At 31.2% G+C, this 18,753-nt stretch overlaps 1 pseudogene; it reads right to left on the bottom strand.

Annotated features, from left to right (window-relative positions):
- The window catches only part of LOC138359146 (ribonucleoside-diphosphate reductase subunit M2 B-like), an 87,070-nt pseudogene extending 80,140 nt beyond the window's left edge, over positions 1-6,930 (bottom strand).
- Positions 6,931-18,753: the final 11,823 nt, after the last annotated feature.

Consider the following 18,753-nt stretch of genomic DNA (forward strand, 5'->3'; position numbering starts at 1 on the left):
GTTTTGAAATGGTCAAAGGATTGGCAGATGCAGTTTAATGCTGATAAATGTAAAGTTCTGAGGTTAGGTAATGATGATAGAGTTACTAGATACGAGCTAGATGGTGTTGTGATTGCGAAGTCGGATTGTGAAAGGGATCTGGGAGTTATGATTAGTAAGAATTTAAAACAAAAGGATCAATGCATAAATGTTCGTAATAAGGCAAATCGGACACTTGGATTTATTAATCGCAGCGTTAGTAACAAGACACCTGGTGTGGTTCTCAAGCTATATCTTGCTCTAGTTAGGCCCCATTTAGATTATGCAGTTCAGTTTTGGTCGCCATATTATAGAATGGATATAAATTCACTTGAACGTGTCCAGCGTAGGATGACTAAGTTAATTCCCCAAATTAGAAATCTTTCATATGAAGAAAGATTAACAAAGCTTAAGTTGCATTCACTGGAAAGGCGAAGAGTTAGGGGCGACATGATAGAGGTTTACAAGTGGGTGAATGGACATAACAAGGGGGATATTAATAGGGTATTAAAAGTATCAACACAGGACAGAACACGAAACAATGGGTATAAATTGGATAAGTTTAGATTTAGGAAAGACTTGGGTAAATACTGGTTCAGTAACAGGGTTGTAGATTTGTGGAACCAATTGCCGCGTAACGTGGTGGAGGTGGGGTCCCTCGATTGTTTCAAGCGCGGGTTGGACAAGTATATGAGTGGGATTGGGTGGTTATAGAATAGGAGCTGCCTCGTATGGGCCAATAGGCCTTCTGCAGTTACCTTTGTTCTTATGTTCTTATGTTCTTATGCCCTAATCCAGCTTAATATAGCACCCCCAATACCATGAGACTCTATCTTTTTAATCAGTCTTTCATGTGGCACTGTATCAAAAGCTTTGCTAAAGTCAAGGTATACAACATCGCAATCCTTACCACTATCAACTGCCTCAACAATGCTAGAATAAAAAGATAACAAATTTGTTAAACATGAACGGCCATTTATAAAACCATGTTGCGACTCAATTATTAATTTATGTTTTTCAAGATGAAGACGAATTTTATTTGCTATTATAGATTCGAGTAACTTTCCCACAATAGACGTTAGGCTAATTGGTCGATAGTTAGACGCAAGTGATCTATCTCCCTTCTTAAAAACTGGTATCACATTAGCAAATTTCCAAAACTCTGGCACTCTGCCTGACTCTATTGATTTATTAAATATGGTTGACAGTAGGTCACAAAGCTCCTCTTTGCATTCTTTAAGCACCCTGGCAAACACTTCATCCGGCCCTGGGGATTTGTTTGGTTTGAGTTTTACTATTTGTTTAAGAACATCCTCCCTGGTAACTGCTAAACTCGTCAACCTGTCCTCGTCCCCACCCACATAGACTTGTTCAGCTGAAGGCATATTGTTAAGTTCCTCTTTAGTAAATACAGATACAAAATATTTATTAAAAATACTACTCATCTCTTCATCACTATCTGTTATTTGACCTGTCTCAGTTTTTAATGGACCTATCCTTTCCCTAGTCGTAGTACGATATAACTGAAAAAACCCTTTAGGATTTGTCTTTGCTTGCCCTGCTATGCGAACTTCATAGTTTCTTTTTGCTTTCCTTATCTCTTTTTTAACATTTCTAACCAGTTGTACGAATTCCTGTTCTAAAGTGACCTCCCCATTTTTAATCCTTTTGTACCAAGCTCTCTTTTTACCTATAAGGTTCTTCAAATTCTTTGTTATCCACTTTGGGTCATTAGTATTCGATCTATTCAATTTGTATGGTATACTACGTTCCTGTGCTTTGTTTAGAATATTCTTAAATAAGTTATATATTGAATCCACATCGAAATCCCCATTTAAGTCACCTATCGCTGGGTTCATGTCTCGCTCCAAGACCGGCCCACACCCCATACCCAAGACTTTCCAATCAATTTGACCCAAAAAATTTCTTAGGCTATTAAAATTAGCTTTTCGAAAATCTGGCAATTTAACAGAATTTTCTCCTACTGGTCTATTCCATTCTATGCTAAATCTGATTTCTTTGTGATCACTGCTCCCTAGCTCACTCCCTATTTCGAGTAACTAACAAAAGTCCGCAGATCTTGGAAGGATGTCATGGGGATTTTATTGAAGCTCAACCTACTTGTGTTTTTTTTGTATCCTCTATGTTAAAATATATAATGAATGGAATTACAAAAAATAATTATTCAATTTGGGATCATATAGCCTTTGAAAAAAAAAATTAAACTGAAATGGATTACTCATGTTTGGGATAAATATATTTTACGGAAAATATGTGAGCAGTTTTTTGGTAATCGATTGATGACAGTTATCATTGGAGGTGATTTAATTTCAAAAGAGTCATACCAAAAGCTTTGAACGCTATTCAATTGTTCAGTAATAATAGGGTATGGTACCACAGAAACTACGGCTTGTATTACTAGCAGCAACAAAATTGATGATGTTTTACATTGTGGTGATCCTAATTATAGAGTAAAACTATCATTAATTGATTGGATTGAAGGAGATTTTAAAATGACAGATAAGCCGCATCCTAGAGGGGAAGTTGTAGTGAGTGGTCCTATGGTGGCCCGAGAATATTCAAGGATTACTGGAAAAGGAGATGATGGTGGAGACTTTTTCTTATTCAAAAAAGGTATTTGGAGTTTTAAAACTGGTGATATTGGGGAGATTAATTGTGAATCAGGAATGTTACGCATAATTGATCGTAAAATAAATTTCCAGAGATTAAAGAATGGCGAATATGTAAGTTTAGGTGAGATCGAATCTCTCCTAAAGACTCACCCTCTAATTGATAATGTATGTGTTTATGTTTATCCAAATTCTAATATAATCTTAGCTTTAGTTGTGCCATCGCCTCCTATGATTATAAAGATGAGTACCCATTTAAATATTCATTCGTCAGATGTAAGGGTACTTTGTCGACATTCCTGTATAATTAAAACCATTTTAAATGAGATTAGGGCTTATGGTAGGAAATATGGAATTTGTCATTTACCTTCAGCAGTATATCTCTGTCAATTTCCGTGGACTCCAGAATCTGGTTTGGTTTCCTTAACTTACAAAATTAGGCGGCATGTCATTTTCAAATATTATGAGGAAAAATTGAAAGCCATGTATGTGGCCCTTTTAAAATAAAAAACATAAGAGGGAATTTTAATGATTGATTATCCTCCTCCTCGTAGTCTTAATACCAAGTGGAGGGTTGAATCCTTTTGAATATTATAATCACTTATAGTGTGTTGATCATCTAACTGTTTCCCGGAAAATATCAACCTCTGTTGATCTGGTGGTATACCTTCTTTATCTTGAATTTTGTTTTTTACACTTTGAATAGATTCATTAGACTCCACATCTACTATTATTGATTTTCCAGATAAAGTTTTCACAAATATTTGCATTTTGGTAATTTGTTTATTTATATATATATATTATTTTTTAATAATAATATATAATTTTATAATAATAAAAAATATGAATGTTGAACATAACTCTTATGATTATAAAGGATATCTCAATAAATTTGAAGAGTTAAAAATGTACCAATTAAAGTTAACTTATTACTTATTTGATCAAACTAGAATATTATGTTATAATATTACTATTGAAGTGGAAAACATGATTGAATATACAAAAAAAATACAAATTATAACAAGTAATATTTATGAACATAATCAATTTAGAATTCTTATGTATCTAATTAAACATAATAGGATTCCTGTTCAACTTGCATCGAGTGATGAAGAAGTATTTTCACATATTCAAAATAAAAATAAACATACTTCTATAATTATGACTGAAAAATCTTATCATCATCTTATAGTTATGAAACATATTATTTTAAAATTATTTAAATTCGAAAAAGATCTATTTTATTATATATATGTTTTGTTTTCCAAATTATTATTTATTATAAGTGGTATGGAAAATTATACAAAAATATTTAATTTTTGTATTCTAAATAATTAATGTTGTTATCACATCTTCTACTTTTTAATATACTTTTCAATCCTTTTTTAGTATTTTTTTTATTTTTGGGTATAAAATAAATAGTTTTAAGAGGGCTTCTGCTTTGGTTTGTTTTACTCAATCTATTATTTAAAATTTGATCTCTTTTGTTCTTTTTAGGTTGATTTGACCTTAAACTCAAATTTTTTGGACTATTATTCCTACTGCTACTACCACTACTACTACTACTAGTACTAGTACTAGTACTAGTACTATTTTGACGTATTTTTTTCATATTTATATTTCCACGATTTTTATTGCCTGTTATACTACTTTTTTTTCTTCTACTTTTATTTCTATTTATATTTTTACTTCTACTTCCACTTGTACTTCTACTTCTACTTTTACTTCTTTTACTTTTAATTCTACTCCTACTTCTACTTTTATTTTTACTACTTTTACTTTTACTTCTACTACTTTTACTTTTACTTCTACTTTTACTTCTACTTTTACTTTTACTTCTACTTCTACTTTTTTTGTTCAAAATTTTATTGTTTTTTGCCAACATTATTTCTCTATTTTTTGTATAGAAATATTTATAATTAGTTAAAATATTCTTTAATATATCTGAAGGATTATCTTTGATTAATTTATAGGGAAAAGATCTTATTAGGTTATGATTATTTTTATATTTATTAGGTAAGTAAGCTACCATTGCCGTTATTTTATTAGATACAATATCTGTTTTTTTATGTAAAGATATCACAAGTTCATAATGTAAATGAGTAAGATCTTTAGTTTCTATAATATGTATATTATTTGTATTTTTATGATAAGGTTCAATGACTCTGTTAATTAATTTACTGATATGCATAGGACTGTAAAAAGGTGTGTATATGTCAAGTATTCCAGATTCAATTATTGGTTGGTCCTCATTATAAAAACAATTATTTATAAGATGATGTATAATACTGTTCTTTATTATATTAATGTCTTGTGTTTTTTGCATGAGAAGAGTATGCCATAAATTTGTAAGAAGAGAAAAGTAAATTAATTTCGAATCAAAACGTTGTAGTAATTTGTAAGATTGAGGCGCCTTTTGTTTTAATATTTTAATAAACATTTCTGGATCATATTTAATTGTATGATAACTAATTAAATTTGAGGCTGGTTTAGTAGTTAAACCAGCGATATAATATATTTGTTGGATGAAAATTTCAGAATTGTGCTCACTCCAAAATTGAACTTGATGATTGCTAATACTAACCTCATCTATATTTTTTGTTATTGAGTACATTATATAAATTAATCGATTGAGAGCTAACCTACAAGATGATTCCGATAAACCTGGATATAAATCATCAATATAAGTATTATTTTGGTTGAATGTCAACCTTAATAAATTCTTTTCTGAAGAATTATTATTAATTTGGTATATATATTTCAGTGATGTAGTCATTATGCTTATTATTTTTTATTACTATAAAAAAAGCACCCCATAATCAAAATAATATGTAAACTAATTTTCCAATATCTACTACCTCTACTTATATCCCAACAATTATAGGTGGATGTGATGAAATTGATTAAATGAAAACGGGATTTACATAATAGATATTTTGCATGTATATGGATTAAAGTTTAACTTGTTTAAATTGTTATAAAAAACTTGTTCTCCCTTAACTTCATTACTTTCATTTTGAGACTCCTTCCAATGATCTGGTGGTATATATGCCAGATAATATTTAACTTCATACATATGAGTATCAGTTTTTATAATATCATTAAATTTTTGTAATAGGGAAAAATGAAGTTCTATCGCTTCTTCCTTAGACATTTTACTAACATTACAATTTAAGTGTTTCATATTTCTTACTTCATTTAAATATTTGGCAAAATTTTCTGGTGTATATATTGGAGATTTTTCAACACAAAAACCTACTTTATAAATATTTTTACATGTTGCTTTCATTATTTTACTTAATTTTCCAATTTCATCAATAAGATTATTTCTAAGAGCATTTTGCCACTCATTATCTTTTTGTACAGTTAAAAATGTCCATAAATTAGTTAGTAATTTTATATAAATGAATATATTTTTATTTTCACTGTTTCTAGAAGCTGATTTATTAATTTTTTCAGTGTATTGTGCACAATAATTTGAAAGAATACCATTATCTGAAACATGAGCTGGATTTATCTTCCATTTAAGATTTCTACCGATTCCTCCCAGGCCAACAATGTCATATATTTTTCGGATAATGAGCAAATCTCCACAAAACGACGTGGGAAAATGATAGGAGCCATCAGCTTGATAACATGAACCACGGGATCTGGGTTCATAATTGGTATTTATAATTATATACATTGATAATGTAATATACTGGTGAATTAACAATCTTAATGGTAAAGTTTTACAATTTACAAATGTGAAGAATTTCTTGTTAAATGTAATGTGATTTATATTTTCAGATACTATTACCTTATATTTACACTCTTTTACCACATCATTCATCGTGATAGAATATTTAAATGGAAATAATATACGTTTGTTATATCCAATATCCGAAGATGATCTCCTTCTAGTGTCTGGGCCTGGTGAGGTTCCCCGTGTTCGTTGACGGGTGTTGGTTCGGTTTGACTTTGATTTTTGGGGAGTTGAAGTTGTAAAATCTTCCAGTGAATCATCATCATCCTGTGTCGTGCTGGTTCGATTTAGCTTTGATTTTTTTGTCTTTGGAGTAGAAGATGAAGTTGAGGGGTTATTCAATTCTTCCAGTTCCCCTGAAGTATCCGAATCATCATCATCCTGTGTCGTGCTGGTTCGATTTAGCTTTGATTTTCTTGTCTTTGGAGTAGAAGTTGAAGTTGAGGGGTTATTCAATTCTTCCTGTTCCATTGAAGTATCCAAATCATTTTCCTCCATCTCTTCTGTATCACTTAATACTGGATTTTGATTTGACATAATTGTATCTATTTTTTTATAATATACTAAAATTTTATTTGATAATGTATTTGGTTCCAGCCAAAAAAAAAAAAAAAAAATCGCCTATGTTATACAGATACATTTTTATGAGGAAGAAAGGGAATAGGGTGGGGTACTTCAAATAGTATTGGCAGCTGGAAGTCAGTCTCCTAAGGTATCAAACAAATATATGTACAAATAATAAAAACAAAATAATGTTATTAAAATTATAAGAATAAGAAATATGGTATACTGAAATATATTTAATTTAGATTTTTGTTTTCTTTTTCAATATGATGAAAACGGTTCAGGATATAATGATTTTGGTTTGAAGTAAAAGTTTTGGGTGATGAATAGTCACCATTTCGATGCCAATATATTTCAAGAGGAAATGTATTTGACATTCCCCAATTATGTTCTAAGAGGGACTCATGTACAATATTTGATATTGTTAATATAAATCCATTTTTCTTGCCATATTGAATAAATGCTAATGTTAAGGCAGCTACAAAAGCAGATTCCTTTTGAGTAAAAGATTGAATATATTTATGTTTTTTCTTAAAAATAGAAAGAAAATGTATTTTAGGAACCAAGTGTAACTTTTTAATATCAAAGTCAATTAAATTATTAATTAAAGGTTGGCCTTCATCATCAACTAATTCATAAGGTATTTCATCAAGTTCATTCTTTTCTTTTATTTCTCTAGTTATAGTATATATATATATATATATATATATATATATATATATATATATATATATATATATATATATATATATATATATATATATATATATATGCATGTTTTTATTACATTGCAACTATGGAATTTAAAAAAAAAAAAAAGAACTTTATAAACTTTTGGAACCAGGAACTGATATTACAGCTTTTCTCTGGAAAATGATCCAACATACTTCAATTCAGAATCAATTAGATTCAACACATGATATGTACAAATTAACTACTACTACTATTACTACTACTACTACTACTACCACCACCACAAACACTACCACTACCACTACTAATAGTACTCCTACTACTACTACTACTATAATGCCATATTTTACCTATCCTATTAATTAAACATCATCCAATTCGGTATATTCAGGATTAATAGATGATTGTAAAAATATTAGTGATAGTTTATACTTTGTACAACATAAATTGCTTGAATGTCCTCTTATCCCAAATATTTTCGATCCCATTTTCAAACGTGATATTGCTCTTTATGAAAATAAATCACTAATAGGCATAAACAACCTCATTGACTTGCGAATGGCACGAGTATGGTGTGAATACCTAATGACAAATAAAATCAAACGATACGGAACCTGTCATAATCATCCGATCTTCAACAATTGTCCCGGGTGGTTAATTGATGCTGTTCATCTACAGATTGCCAACCCCAATATCTCTCTAATATATTCTACAGATATTAGAGGGGTTAATAAACATCTTGGTCAACTATGTAGTTTAATAAATTTACATCATATATTTAGACGCTTTGAAAACATTAATATAAATTATTCTGCATTACTTCTCCAATTAACGGTGTTATCTAATGCCTCTATTAATTCCATAAATCGAAGAGGAAATAAATTTCCCGCCAATATTATTTCTGCGACAAGTTTTGAGGATGTTAAACGTCAAATTATGGCCACTGAACGTTCAGATTTACTTCGAGATGATATGAGTTCCTTTGTATCACGTCTTACAACTAATCTCCCACCGCCAGTAGGAACTAATTTCTTTAATTTGATTCTAAAAAAAAAACTAAATCATCAGTTTAATATACAATCCCCCTACCATGTATCAATCATGTTTATATATTTTTTGTAATTGTATCAAATGTTTTTTGTATTCTTTATATGTTGAATCTAATAATTTCTTTCCTTTTTTCGTATATGTTCCATTCTGAAATTCTTCAAGACCTTTTTTAATACTATATTTAGTCTTATGAGCTGTTTTGTGAAGAGCATGAGGAAAGGCCTCGCCCATTTGGGATCGTTCTATAAATAAATGTTGACCACAATTCTTACTGGGAATTAGATCATAGGGGCAAGTGGATATCTGACAAGCATTTGTTAAGATTTTAACATCATTTCTGAATATATATATATCATGGAATGATGTTTTCTCACAATTAAACAATCCCATCTGATGGACTTTATCCATTATTTCCTTAGGTGTCATTGGATTCAATATTGGTGAACTTTCATGTATGACATCACCCAATTTTTTTCCACTTTTTTTTATAAATATCTCTGAGATTCCATTTCTCTATGACTTCTCTAATCATCTCATTTCTAATATTAAAGCGACATTTATCATAGTCCTCAATTTGCTCAAATTTTTTTAGTCTTTCACGAGAGCTTGGAAACTTCAAAGCATGATACAAACATTTAAAAAAAAAAAATGTCATTAAACAACTCATTCAATACTAATTCGATTTCATACTCTTCAAATTCCTTAATCATCTCTATGACAAATATCCTCAAAGTTTTTAAAGACAAATCTCCTGCATGAGACCATGAATAAAAGGCTGCAATTTTCTCACCATTTATTTGTATTTCCTTTAAAGGAAAAATATTGGCTGGACAAAGTTTGGTCACATCTAAATGTTTTAAAGCTTTTCGAACTTCATGTAATGTATAATAATTTTCTATATTATATTCAGATTCTTCAACATTATGTTCCAAACATTTCTGCTTCTCTTTCTTATATTTATCAGAGGTGATAAAAAAATGTGAGTAAGGATACTCAAATTTGCCTTTACAAACACATCTGCCCACATATTTTAAAATGATTATTTTCATGATTCTCTTTATTAAAGTCTTCATATACTGAAGGGACTCTGGGTTATTATCTCTCATCATCATATACATTATGAACATGGGTTTAATTAGCGTTTCACACTTAAGAGATATTCCATCAAATTTTAAAATACTCTCTGTCATTAATGCTTGATTTATATTATTTTCACTTTTCAAAATCTCCCAATATTTTTTCAGTTTCCATCGTTTCATGTATCCATTAACAACAGTAGCTTGAATACTATTAATTATTCTACAAACATACTTGGGCCGGCTTTTAATTGGATACTTCTCAAAGAGTTTTATCAACAAGACAGCTAATGATCCTAGATGAGCATTGTGATCCTTAATAATCGGATTCCTCAAAACTGCAAAAGTCATCATTTTAGCAAAAAGGTTAGTTTCCATCAGTGATCCCATAACATGAGCCTCCTCAGGTGTGAAAATTGGTATAATAGCATTAAAGCGAGTTTCTTGTTTACCATTAATTATTTCAATTTCATTGTATTTATGACCAACTTCCCCATATATGTTAACAAAATCCACAAGGGCTGTCACTCCAATTAAATCAAAGGGGGCTTCAACAATTTGAATAATATTATATGACCAAATATTTAAGACTGTACAGTTTAAGTTACGAAAAAGTACAGGAATGCCTGTTATGTTCCAAACAGTCGATAACTGGAATTTATTGACTGAATTTAACAGTGTTAGAAATTTTGGTTCTTGTAAATCACTGACTGTTGAAGTGAGAGAAATCCTACAACAATTTTCCGGTAAAACTTGTAATGCAAGAATATGGTGTTTTACTTTTTCAAATATTTTCACAAAATCATCTATATCCTTTTTAAAGTCATTGTCAGTGTATCCTTTTAGTTGATAGGCCTTCTTTGAATAGTAGTGACTTGATACTGTTATTGAGTTCAAAACTACACCAGCTAATTCCATTTCTTTAAGATATTGTCCTTCCTCAATAAGTTTCTTTATTCCATTGATTTTTTCCCTGAGATTAGTTTCAATATTGGTGTAAACTCCCTTAAAACGCCCAGTAAAATTACCTCTTACATCTTTTATGTTCATAATCCTTAGAAATAGTTCATCACAAATTTTCTTTTCTATGTTAATAATCTCTCTCTCAAAAAAAATTTCTCTTTGTCTTTGTTATAAATTTGAATTATTCTCCGATTCCATTGTGTAATCAGTTGATCCATTATTTTTACATTTAAATCTTGAAATTGTAAATGAAGAATATATTCAGTTTTGCTATTTGTAAACATGTATATTTTTTCACCATTATATTGTTTAAGATAAACATACTCATCAAGATAAAATTCACTTTCTAATGTTCCACCAGGCAATAAAGAGCCTTCTACAGATAAACGTATTTTTACAGAACTGCAATGACTACTTATATTCTTCATTACATCTTCCATATCATCCTTTTCAAGTACTTGAAATAAATTTGGTATTGTATTTCCAGTATTAAGTTGTGCTTGTAAAAATAAACTCTGTTTAACTGGATATTCTTTTCCAATTTCTAACACAAAAATTCACACTTTTTTCCAACAGGACATTTCATTTTTTCAAGTTGAGTTTCAGCCTTATCTCTTGATACACTATGGAAGCCATCAGTAATAAAAAACACTTTAATATCTTTTGATTGACAACTTTCAATTTCCTCTTGAATTTTCTTTAATGCTCCGATTAAATCAGTAGAACTATTTCTAAAATCACTTTTTTGAATCTGTGGGCTACATCCCTTTTTCTCAATAACATCACTAAAGGTATACCTAACAGTTTCATTTCCACACTTCTCTAAAATAGGAGCCATATACTTATTCCATTGGTTCATTAATGCTGACCAATAAACACTCATTGAAGTTGAAGTATCAATCATCAGTATATTATATGATAATTGGGTAAAAAGGTCAGGGAGAGTAGAAGGTAAATGTAGAATAACATCCATCCTTCCTTCAGCCTGTAAAAAAAAAATTTCAATGTATTTTCATAAATATTATTAACATTTTCGGCTACCTAACCTAAATTAACCCATAAAGACTACTAGGTACGACATATAATAATGAAAGAGAATGATAACTAATACTTACAATTTGTGAGGAAAGAAGATGATAAGCTTCAACCTTTACATTTATGGGAATAGATATTTCAATTCCATTCATTTTTCTGGTGAAAAAGTTGGTGGTAATGAGCTGAGAAGATAACTTAATGAATGTTATCATTCGGTATCATTGGTATCCATACGCTTCAGTATGACAGTCAGAGCATCCTCAACTGATTGTCATTCAGGAGGTATCCCACATTATAAGTCAGAGCATCCTCAACTGATTGTCATTCAGGAGGTATCCCACACTATAGTCAGAGCATCCTCATGATCGTCCTTCAGAAGGTATGGCTCCACAAGCAATTCTCTTTTCCACCAATAGACGAAAGTTACGAGCCTGCAAAATTCCAACGTTTTAAAGTTTAATACTTTTCCCTATTTCACTGTTAAACTGGAGGTAACGAGGGCTTATCTTGGCCCCAGCCTCTTTGCTCTCCATGTGAATTAGCACAAATGAACAGCCTAAGAGTTACATTCACTAATATATATACTGTCAGAATGATATGACGTCATTTCCTCTTAAAAGATCATTATGATATTATATTAAAAAGTAACATCTTTTACCACTTTTTCAGTACTGATTTAATGCGACGTACACACAAGGTGCCTGTGAGTTACTACCATAGTGTTCGACTGTAGTCATATTTATTTTCCTGATACCCAAATTTTTGGTTGGTGTCGAGAGACGACTCTGTATGATGGTGTATTCCAGACGTCTGTTAAGATCGATGTTGAAGGATATGTTGTTGGCTGAAGTAATAAACAGAGAAAATAAATTTTCCCATAATCCTTCTCCTTATACAAATGGTGGATTCTCTACTGTCTGCTCCCATCTGTTGACATCATAGTATTTTGGGGTTACCAGGAGTAGGGGGAGAGGTTTAACAATCTCATCTCATCCTGATATTTGGCATAGGTACATGACTACTTTCCTTCATTTTGTTCTATTATTTAGATTTTTTGTATCATAACCTTTATAGAAATTTGAATTGGATTCAAGTTTATTAAAAAATAATATGATAATTTTACCATCATTAAAAAAAAAAAAAAAAAAAAAAAAGAGAGGAGGATAATTGATATTTTTGAAGGAAGGAAAGAAGAGAACGAACTGTAGTAGTATATAATGGTCTATTGGGATTATATGAAAATGGTGGTTCCTTCTCCAGTTTCTCCTTTTTTTTTCATCCACCTCTTCTACCATATCCATATCTTCAGACCCCTCTACCTTAATGTTCAATTTTATATTTTTAAATATAATGTTCCTTGTCTCAATTTTAAATTCCACTTCATTGTTACCTTCTTGAAGTTCAAGTTTCATTACCACAAATGGCGGTAATATAATCTTCTTCCATTGGGAAATCATATTTTGAAAATCCCTGTATAAATAAATCTTGACTGGCTGCATGGGTACATGATATCCAGAGTCTATTCATGTAAATTGGTTTGGATTCATTTTGTGATCTTACTCGTATTGATTCTATATGATTATTTAACTGGACATCTCGTATTTCACTCAAATCAGTAACGTCAACACTATCTGAAATATTCCATGGAAATATTAAAACAATTGGGTTTTTGGAATAATATCCTTTATCATATACACAATTTTGCAATATTTTATTTATGTGAAAAGATTCACTATTATGCCAATATTTGTAAGCATTATTATAATTAATAAGAAAGGTATTAAAAGGTTTTACTATGGTATTTTCAATTTCAAATTTATTCTTAAGATTATATGATAATGGTAATGTAGGAACAATGAAAAAACCTGATTTTATTCTTATATCTTCCTCAATAAAAGGGAAGAATAGTGATTCTAAAATTGATTTCCTGTTGTATTGTTTCCCTGTTTGAGTCATAGAGAATTGTACCAGTTCCTGAGGCACAGAATTTTCTATTTGACTAATTGAAGAAGATTGTAATAGGCCTTGAGGAATTTCTTTGCCTCCTCCTTCACTTCCTCTTCCATCTGCATCTGTTCCTTTGCCGCCACCTCCTCCTCCTTCACTTCCTCTTCCATCTGCATCTGTTCCTCCTCCTCCTCCTCCTTCACTTCCTCTTCCATCTGCATCTGTCCCTCCTCCTCCTCCTCCTTCACTTCTTCTACCATCTGCATCTGTTCCTTTGCCGCCACCTCGTCCTCCTCTTCCTTCACTTCCTCTACCACCTGCATCTGTTCCTTTGCCGCCACCTCCTCCTCCTCCTCCTTCACTTCCTCTACCACCTGCATCTGTTCCTTTGCCGCCACCTCCTCCTCCTCCTTCACTTCCTCTTCCATCTGCATCTGCATCTGTTCCTTTGCCACCACCCTCCTCCTCCTCCTCCTCTCCTTCACTTCCTCTTCCATCTGCATCTGTTCCTTCACCTCCTCCTCCTCCTTCACTTCCTCTTCCACCTGCATCTGTTCCTTTGTCGCCACCTCCTCCTCCTTCACTTCCTCTTCCATCTGCATCTGTTCCTTCACCTCCTCCTCCTCCTCCTTCACTTCCTCTACCACCTGCATCTGTTCTTTCACCTCCTCCTTCACTGCCACTTACACTTCCACCTGCTGCATCTATTCCTTTGTCTCTTCCTCTTTCTCCTCTTTTACATAAATAAATAATTATTATAACTGTTATAAAGAATAATATTATTATTAAAAATACAGTCATTGCTTATTGTTTTTTATTTAGGATAATTCAAAAAAAAAAAAAAAAACTTTTTTCAAAATACTCCACCTCATATCTAAATTAAAGAAATAAAATTGTTCTGCGCAGCTGAGTTGACAGCACATTGGATCGAAATCCCGGGTGCCCGCGAGAAACATTAGGTAGAGTTTCTTTCACCCTGATGCCCCTGATTCCTAGTAGTAATTAGGTACCTAGGAGTTAATCAGCTGTCACTGGCGGCTTGGTCTAGCTAGAATCGGGTCACGGGAACACTAAATAGCCCAAAATCATCTCAATATAACCTCAAGATATTCCCGTTACCAGGGTCATGTACAAATTATCATTAAAACATTAATATTGTTTTTAGAGAAATACAAAAAATGGAAAAGCAGCAGCAACAACAGTGTCTTTTCAATTATAAACTGTTTTTTTTATAATAAAAGGAACATAAAATTTCCAGCCATTTTATGTTTACCAACATTTATATTATATACGTTTTCAATAATCTTAGATTATTACATTCAAGCTCTAAACCCTTCTTATCAAACCAACTCATCAACTATTCAGTCCGCCAATAATATCTTAACTTCATCCTTTTTATATACACTTCAAACAGTCGTCAATATGGTGGTTTATGTAGATGATGAAGATGGTGATGATGACAGAGATAATAATGGTATCCAACTAAAAAGTCCCAAGGAACTTCATAATATTTTCTTATTCGAGGCCCAGTCTATTATTAACAGTAAAATTTAGAATAATAATAAATATAAAATTAAGCCTTCATTCTTTGCTTTAGAAACCTATATAACAAATGATATCAGTCGCTTAAAATATTTACAACAACTTTTTCAGACAAACTTTCGCATTAATGGAGTTTCAAATTTGGTAGATCTTCTGAATAAACTAGAAGCTGATGGGGCAGTACCTCTTGTTGAAGGCGAATTATCTCTCATTTCAACAGCCACATCTAAATTTCCACCAGGTTCATTGCATTATACGACAGCTACCACAAAAACATATCCTTTGCCTCAGCGTATGGGTACAAAATTTTGGGGCCCATTTTATTGGCGAATATTCCACACACTGGCCAAATATAGCCAGAAAGATGATCGGTTTACAAAAGATTCCAACATAGCATATGTTATAAATAGCTATCCTAGCCTGTTGCCCATTATTGTTCCATGTCCACAATGTCGACAACATTATTACATTAATATTCGTCCCAGTAAGCTGTCTGATAATTTATGTCAGTTGGAAAATTCAACTCCCAACGATATATATTCTCATATTCATAACAGTGTTACAGAGAATTTAATTCCCCTAAAATAATTGATACAATAGATCTTAGGTCAGCATTCATTAGGAGTATTTTGTCTAAACAAGATGTGGTTGATGTCTCTGTTCTAACATACATTACATTAGTGTTAGCTTTTGTATAAAAAGATACAAAGGAAGAGGATTCTGAAGGGTCTTTTTTGCTGCTACTGTTGTCAGTAACCACAATAAATATATATGTTTTTTGAAGACTGGGCCGGCTAACTTCATTTTCAAATTGTTCGACTAGCCGCCTGATATTTAGAGGTGAACTATTATAATGAGGTACATTTAGTAACTCTTCGTCTTCATTGTATCCATTTGCATTACCATGCGTCACATAAATAACAAGAAAGGAATTGGTACATATTGGTAGTTTGGGTGGAAGTATCTCTAACATCTCTAATAGATCATCATAAGTGCCATTATTCTCATTACTTTTTGATGGTAAATAGAGAAGCTGATAATTAAGACTTTTTAAAATAGTTTCAATATTCTTCATTATTGTCAGTTTTCTATGTTTAAATATACTATCAACAACAACACCAGCATAACAACCATCTGGAGGAGGTTGATATAGTGATGTAATCTGTCCTATGTCTATTTTGTTCTTCAACATGTTGAACTAAATTATAGTGAATGAAATGGTAAGCTATATATATATATACATTAGGAAAAAAAATATGTTATATATTTTTGTTTATTATATTATGGTGGTTATAGTTATAATTTTATAATTCATATAGTTTATACAATTTTTTAATATTCTATTTTAAGTTTCTAAGGGAATTATGATGGTGATCAAAATGGAACAATGATATGAGATATATAGTGCTTGAAATTTTTCTTCTTCTTCTTTTTCTTCTTTTCCATCATCATCTGTTCTATTACCACATTTTTTTTTTTGGGGGGGGGGGGGATGGATAAAGTTGGAGTTGGTGGTGGTTGTTTTGGTGGTGGTGGTGGCAGTAATTTAAGTACCTAAGGAAATGATGGTGATGGTGAAGATGGAGGGGTGTTAAAAACAACTTTTTCTGATGAACATAATGGATCTTGGATAAGGTTAGCGTCTGTTTTTGCTGTGGATGTTGATGGAGATGGAGATATAAATGCTTGCGATGATTCTTCTACTGATAACTCTGAAGCCGAAATTTCTTTTCCTTTTCCTTCATCAGGTTCCATTACCACAACTTCGGGAATGGGTATATTTGGAATTGATGGTGGCAATGTTTTTTTATAAAACTTAATCAAAATACTTTCGCATTTGTCCATTTTTTATCTTCATGCCCTGCAATGATGCGGTATTTACTTTCTTCTCTTTGACTTTCTTTAAATACATGAAAAGTTTCATCCACTTTTTGGATAATTTCTTCCTTGGTTTTCAGTTTCCTATTACCTGAATTGTATGTAATTAAATATTTTTCGTCTTCCTGTTCTTCATTAATAATCATTAAATTACGATATAGAGCATTAGGAGATTGTGATTTCCTTTTGCGTGATTGTTTCTTGTTAGTTAATTCAACCACTTCAGGTTGATTAGCAATTGCTGCTATGTCCATAACTGATGCTGAAGCTTTAGTTTGAGTGGGATTCTTCCTAACCATTGTAAGGTTTGGGAGTCAGAGAATAAATAATATCAGAAGGAAGGGTACTGTACTTTATATAGATTCCATAAGAGCCCATCCTTGATATCGTAACGTATTTTCTAAGAGAATAATGTATAATTTGATAATATGAATTCTTTTTAGGAGTTTGTATAAATAATAACTGAATTGTCTTCGAATAAAATCAAGAATAAATTCACATCGGTAATGATCCCATTTTCCATTTATTATTAAAAACCCAATATTTTGACATATATCTATATATGTGTCAAACATAACTGATATAATATTATTAAATTCACTATCTAACATATCAAACATTGGCAAATACATATGCTTTATATTATAATTATAAAGATTAATTGAATAATTTAATATATCAATAAAATATTTACCAACTAAAATTTTAACTTGTGATTCAGTAATAACATCTCCCATTATTTTTTTATTTAATAAAAAATCAAATGGTATGGTAAATAAATTTGTTTTTGGTATACGACTACACTCAGGAACAGTACTTACTGTGATTACAGGAGCAGATGAACTGGTCTATAAACCCTCATAATTTGCCTGTTTATATACCTTCCATCCCAGGTATACAATAATTACTATCTCTATTATAATCTCATTTGTGTTATTATTATCTTTCCATAAAATATAGTGAGACTAAGACGTGGAGGTAGGGGAGGGGGAGGGGGGTGCATCCAAGAATCTCTCTATCAAGTCGATAATATGGCCAGATTGTCGACGTCCTTATTTTTGCAAGCGTCCATGAACACATCATCTTCTTCATCAGTGAGGTGTCGCCACTGCCATCCTTGACCCCGACTCAAAACTTAATTTAACCCCCCAAAAATATAAAAATTGGTGTTCTATGATAATGTATAAACACTATAAACCTCATTGAGATGGTAACTAAAATACAAAGTTAGTTGGTATAGTTTGACAACCTGTTGTAACATATCTATATTTATAATATAATAATTAATATATGGTCAGTTTAAATGTGCATTTTTTTATATAAAATAGGATGAAATAAAATATTAATATACAGTTATTCCTCATCATTGATATTTGCACATTGAGCACATATTAAATCAAAACTATTAAAACGTGTAAATCTTACCGCTACCATATCACACCAATTGATTTTTTGTTTTAGAGCAAAATATTCATCCTTTAGAGATTTAGAACAATGAAGACAGTAGTGGCGTTCACTTATATTAATTTCATTAAATGTCGCCAATTGTTGTCCAAGAATTGTATTAATATCTTTTTCAAATGAATTATTCAGTTCAATTTCCAATACATCA

This window comes from Procambarus clarkii, chromosome 1 (genome assembly GCF_040958095.1).
Source record: "Procambarus clarkii isolate CNS0578487 chromosome 1, FALCON_Pclarkii_2.0, whole genome shotgun sequence".
In the NCBI taxonomy this organism is placed as follows: Eukaryota; Metazoa; Arthropoda; class Malacostraca; order Decapoda; family Cambaridae; genus Procambarus; species Procambarus clarkii.